Below are 6,972 nucleotides of genomic sequence, written 5' to 3' on the forward strand. Positions count from 1 at the left end.
GACGTTTTGCGTTCTCCAGAAGCCTGTCCTCAGAACATGCTCGAGGAGGGCATCTGACGCGAGAGCCAATGAGTTAGCAATCGCACAGACCGCATGTGCTCGTACTCGGTGTCTCTGTAGACCCTGTGTCACAGTGATCAGTGGAAGTCTGGGAGGCTGGTCTGTCCTGCTTACCCGTGCCATGCCTCAACTCCTGACTCTCTTAGCAACTCAGTGTTCAAATCGGGCAGAGAAGCAACTCCTCCCTATCCACCTGACCGACAATGTTGCCAGCCGGGAGATGATGATAGGTTGTGGATTGTGTCCTGGAATTTGATTCTTGGCGAGGAACCTGATTCATGTTTTTAGCATGACTTGATTTTAATAAAGGCGATAAAGGCGACACACCCATCCCAGAATGACAGGGCCCCTAGTTCAGGCCCATGCTTACCTGAGGCGAGGGCTAGTAGGAAGACTGTTTTCGGATTCCGGGGTGTGGTGAATAGGTATAACTTTTGACCGCTCCACCGCCGAAACAGACTGAAGGCTACCCCTTGGGGTATCTCCCACTCCACGTTCTGGAGACGGAGTCACCACAAGAGGGCATCAGCTTGACTGTTCCTCACCCCTGAAAGGTGGTGTGCGGTTAGCTCCACATTGTATTCCAGGCACCAATGGAGAATTTGCTCCGCTAGGACTGACAACAATGGGGATCTGGTCCCCCCTCCTTGTTGATGTAGGAGACCACTGCTGTGTTGTCTGTGCAAAGCAATTCTCAGTGGCCTCGAACTATAGGTAGAAAGTGTATCAGTGCTGACTGCACTGCTTTTAGTTTGAGCCTGTTGATATGGCCAATGCAGGGGCCATATTCCTTGAGCTTGTTCGTCCAATAGGTGCGCTCCCCAAACTATGAGGGAGGTATCCATCACAAAAGTTATAGCCGTCATTTGTGCTAGGCAACGGGTCTGTGATGGCCGTACCAAGCCCGCCTCCATGTCTAACTCCATGCCCAGGAACACCAATTGTTGTGTTGGCCGAGGATGTGACTTTGCTTGAGTTACTAGTAAGCCCTACTGGTGTAGTAAATCCTGTGTTAGCCTTACTGTTCTGCTAACAACTCCGTGTTTGTGTTGTGGAGCAACCAGTCGTCTAGGTACGGGTTGATGTATACCGACGCCTGGCACAGCAGTAGCACCACCTGTTTCCACCTTCTGGTGAACAGGTATGGGGCCATGCATAACCCGAAAGGGAGCACCCTGAACTCGACAACTTGGCCCAAATGGGCAAATCAAAGGAGTCGCTGACTCACTCGGTGCATCAGTATGTGCGGGTAAGCATCTAGCGAGGCTAACCAGTAGAAACAGAGCGCAGAGAATAAATCAGTGCTCGATGTTTCCAGGAAGCACATACTGATTTAGTCTGCTTAAGTCCAGAACTGGGCGGAACCACCTGTATCCTTTGAAAACACCAACACATGCCTGGACTTAACGCCGGGTCCTCTATTCTGTGTATAGCGCCATTTGTAAGTAAACTGTCTACCTCCTGTCAGATTGCTTCTGCTGGTATCACCCCAAACGGGGCCTGGTGACAGGGGGGTGGAGATTGCAACAGGATCTTGTAACCGTGTATCACTGCCTGGTGAGTCCAAGGGTCGGGACACACTGCCTCTGAGCCGGAATACACCGGCACAATCTGTGTGAGATATGTGGGTTCTGCAGATTACATCAGGGGTGAGCTCTCCTCCACCGAGGCGAGACCCCTCAAGGCATGTAGAAGTCGATAGGTTCAGACTCCCGCCGAACATATGCCCATCTCCCTCATCACAGGCAGAAGCGTCTAACTTGCTTCCCCTGCGAGCTTGGTGGGCGACCAGCCGTAGAAGAGGGGGACCACCACTCTTCCCTCCCCCAGAAGAGCCAGGACACTTGCCTCCTGGCTACTTTAGGCCAGTGGGTGCTGACTTTGGTCATTACGTTTCCTCAGCTTCAGGTTCTTTCCGCTTGCCCTTGGCATAAGCCAAACTGGATTGTGGGTCTCATCTGTACCAGCTGGTCGTCAGGATCCTGAAGCATCAAGACTGCTTCTTCCATCCCCAAACGAAAGAGGGTGGGGGAGGGCCAGTCTACGTAACTGAGGCGGTGAAACGCCCAGTGAAAACAGCCAAAACCGCATTCCAGTGGGCCGGCCACAACTCAAATGTTGAGGGTCGCCACTCTGCTCTCAGGGCATGGATTGTTTCAGACTGAACTGCCGAAATATTTCATGAATGCGGCCATCCCCCTTTGCCTGTCCCACTGAACCAAAAATGTGTGGTACAAGGCTCTGGGAGGAACCGAGGGATATGGTTGTGGCGTGAGATTTGGCTCCAGACTCTGGAGACTCTGCTGGCTCCGGTCTCAAACACCACCCATTGATCGGGTAGCGATTGGTCCAGCAGAAAGGGTTAAGCATGAAATTGCCCCACCCTAGGGACTTAGGCCTCTATTCTGCAGGGTACCAAGGTCCACCCATCAACACCATCTGAGCATTCCCACTGCGTCCAGCACTCTGCCGGACTGGTAGAGTTATGCAGTTGGTGTTGTTTGGATCCCGTCATCTGGATCCCGGAAGCTATAGCACTACTGAGAGTGGCTGCTTCAGGATCAAGGGTGGGGGTCGAATATCGGGTCACTAGAATCGATGTTCCCCACATCACCCCACGGCATGGCTCACAGAGTCGTTATGAAGAACAGATTCTGAGGGGCTGTTCAAGGTTGCACCAGCTGAATCAGATATCCCTCTGATGGCCGGACAGGTCCCCTCTGGGAGCATCTGCGGGTCCTCGAAGGAGGAGTGACCCATAGTGGAAGCTGGATTCAGGAAAAATATAAACCCTTGTCACTGGGTCCGACAGACGATTCCTGGCTGGCAGAGTGCAGGGGGTACAAAACCAATGTCCTGCCCTGCTTGGTCTCCTCTGTAATCAGAGGCCTGCTAGGAGGCAACCTGCTCCCCTGCATTTGGTCTACCCAACCTGCAAGGGATGCAATTTCTCCCGTCAGGTCCTCAACCAAAGCCTGAATCTCATAGGCAAACCTGGCGCCGTACGAGGACGGATCCACAGAGGGACCCACAACAGGCCCCATAGAAGTAAAAACCTCTGGGGCACATCCTCGCCTTTGCTTGTACTATCGGGCAAACTGCTGCCTGCAATAGAAGACTGCAAGGAAGCCCTACGATCAGCATGAGGGGAGGGGAATCTCGGTACCTCCACTTTTGGGCCTCTCACTCGTCGCTGCGGCACTCAAGGCACCGGTAGACAAGTGGGAGGACATTTCGCTCATGCTATCACTCCACTCACTCACGCTCACATTACTGCACGTGCGACTGCGTCAATTTGCACGCAGCCATGGAACGTATCCCAGGCCTCAGAACCCCCGTTGTTACAAATATTCACTAGGTAAAACCCCGAGCCCTGCACACAGTCCAAACACAAACATTTGCTATGTGGGTTCCAAGCTGGTAATTCCTGGTGGTAACTACCGTACGACCACCCCGATCTTTGGGGCGACAACAAAGGAGGTGAGGAGACTCTGGCGTGTTACCCTTTCTTCCTATACATTTCTAAAAAACACATTGGTAAAAATGAAAAAGACATGCAAAGTGGACAAATTTGCGTCAATCAAGGTTTTTTCTTTCTTGTAAGAAATGCACACAAAATGGCGACACAGGGGTAAAAAATAAAAAAGACTTATCCTACCAGCCACAGCGTTGGCTGCCACGCAGGTGACAGCTAGCCTAATCAAAAACCCGGACAGGAGAAAATCTGGATGACTGAAACACACCGTTTTTATCGAGCCACACGCACGGTGCGGAGAAAAAACAGAAGTGATTAAGGAATATGGCGTCGCCTCATTATCTCGTTCACGTGGTTCGTGACGTGAAGAACAAATCTTGAAGTCATGGGGCTTCCCCTGAACTAGATTTCTCTCTCCGTCATTGGCTAAATCGCTGAATAATACCTACAGTTCAAAATAGTCATTTTACTGACCGGAGTCTATGGTGGGTACTTGAAGATAGTGAATTAGTACATTTGTAAAGTGTGACCACTAAATTAGGGGCACTCGATTGATGCTTGGAGAATGATTCAAACAATTTTCCTGTTTTACACAGAATGATGTGTGTGTAATAGAACATAGAATGGCAATGCAAATGTTTGGGCTTTTATGTCTAGTGGGAAATAGATGTATAATATTTACGCATCGGTTGTTGCAAACACCGTTATGCTTTTATGCAAATTTTATTGTGATAGCTTCCTGTATTGAGACGTGATTAATTACACAATAAAAGTCACAATACATTTAGTCATACAAGTCATCCTAATTTACTGTACGTGGCTGAAGAATAAATATTTCATTCACTGTTAAGATTAAATAAAAGAGCTTTCCAAGATGCCATCACATCATAACGGCCTAATGAATATGAATTATTGTATTCATTCATTGTATTTTACGCATGGACAGTAATTATAGCAAGGTGTGTCCTTCACCAGATGTTGAACATGATCACAACTTTCTGTTGCACTGCTAACAAAATATTTGTTAACACATTGCTGGGAAAAGATCATGGTGAATTCTATTAATTCTATTCTATCAATAACATACATTTAAGCAGTTCATAAACTTTGTAGCACGACATCATGTATGTAATAATATTATACACCCATGACGGCGAGTACAGTTATCATAGAAAAACACATTTATTATTATTATTATAAATTCATTTACACAATATGTAAATAGTAGAAACATGAATTTGTAATGTGAACAGCATTGAACTACAGATTACCTTATCAACTATGTTTACTTTAGCCCCTGCTGACAACAGTGCCTTAATTGATTTAGTATGACCATACTCAGCTGCATAGTGTAGTTGAGACTTGTTGTCCTGAAACAAGTATAATAACAGGTGACGAAATGACAAAAATAAGATGTAAAGAAAACTATACGACTGTACAAGCTGAACATAATTAGTATGGTGACCCAAGACGTAATTAGGAATGCATATGTGAATTCGCAAAATAAACAGTTTGGCAAACATTACCTTATCAACTCTGTCTATGACTTCTGCTGACAGAAATGCATCAACTGAATTTTTATGATTATTTTCTAATGCACAATAAAGTGGGGTCTTCTTGAGCAAAAACAAATAATAATTGTGTTAAATGACATGAATGTGGTATAAATTGTGAAATGTCTAAACTATTATCTGTACAATATGCTTTGAAAAAAATATACAACATCATGCCCTTTCTAATGTACACATGTTATCTCGTTCTGTATGACTGTTGATGCCAGTCCCAAACCTGGTAAGTCAAGTGATTTTTGAAAATATACATAGAGAGAAAAAAAAAATGCCCTGCCTGATGTATATATACCCTTGTTGACTGTCTGTATGGACACACTTGCTTGTCTCTGACCCGACCAAGTGAATGTCAGGTGTATACATAGAGAGAAAAAATATCATCATGCCCTATCTGAAATACCCATGTTGACTGACTGAACTAACCCCAAATTTAAACTATGGTAGTTTATATGGTTGTTGCCAATGATAATAAAATGTGTTATCTTAGTACAATATATACCAAGTATCAAAGTAATTAGTAGTTTTCAAGCAACAGAAACAAAAATATTTGCCAAAATTAGAAAATTGAAAATACTGACATGAAAATGCAAAATCTGACAGAGGACCACTCAGGGCATATACATACCAAGTATCAACACAATTGAGCTGGTAGTTTTCAAGAAGTTAGAAATAGCACTTTTTTACCAAAAATTACAAAAACATTCATCAAAATTAGAGAACTGAAGTTATACATAGCACATCTGTATGAGAGTTATAGATATATCTCACAAAATATTGCGATATATCTACATCACCACATATCAATACAATATTTAGTCATACTTCACAGAAGATTGTGAGTTATGTTAAATGAACAACAAATTTATTCCAAAAAAATTATATTTGAAGAAAAGTACATTTATATAGAAAGTACATTTTCTTTTTCAAAATCATTATTTCTACTCATGTTCTTTAGTATACCGTGTTTTTTTGTACCTAGACGACGCAGTTGTCATAATAAAAAAATGAGTATTGGTGAACAAAATAAAGACAGAAACAGACTTGCTTTAAATCTGATTGAGAGTCTGCTCTATTTTGCTAACCATGGCATGCAAACTCTATTATAACAGTGGCCTTTAAATAGAATATACTGTAATCAGCACCATCAACACAATAAGCAAATATGAGACAATAATGGATACATGGGCAACTAACTATGGTGATAGGCAACTTGTTGATTAAAAACCTTTTATCAGGAGACGTTGCCTGACTCACCTTTGCCATTATCTCAACTCATGTCTATTGAATTGTGTTTATACTATGATAAACCACGCCCACAAAGAAAAGACAAATCAATTGAGGGTTCCGAATTGATAACGTTCGCGCGTGCATCGTTTGTGCCCTTGCGCATGTTGCGTGATCTGGGGTCAACAAACCGAAAGGTAGGACAGATTTTGAATGTTCCGAATTTTTCTAATCGCAGTGCACCGAACATCACAGTTTCCAACTCGCAACTTAAAAAATCACCTGAAATAAAACTGCCATCATCTTTCAACTAACTCGTACCAGCCTCTGAAATTTTGCACACTATTCTGTCTAAGCAAGAATAACGAGCATGCAAATTATCTTTGGCTATAGCGTAATATTTTCACATTTTTTATGGGTAGTTGAAATACTATGTCACGGTCATATTTACTGTGTGAAACACACACGTTCCATCTCAATTCCAGTCCATTTTCTATGAAAAATCATCTTTTTCAACTGGAAATCAACTGTTTCTCAGCTGTCTTAAATAGTTCTTCTCGCTGCCTTCGTTTGTTCCCACCAACACTCACTCCGATATCTTTAAAAACTGTTTAAAATATGACGCTGACTTCTTCCGGGTTGCAT

Source organism: Saccoglossus kowalevskii, chromosome 15 (genome assembly GCF_978046115.1).
Source record: "Saccoglossus kowalevskii chromosome 15, keSacKowa6.1, whole genome shotgun sequence".
Lineage (NCBI taxonomy): Eukaryota > Metazoa > Hemichordata > Enteropneusta > Harrimaniidae > Saccoglossus > Saccoglossus kowalevskii.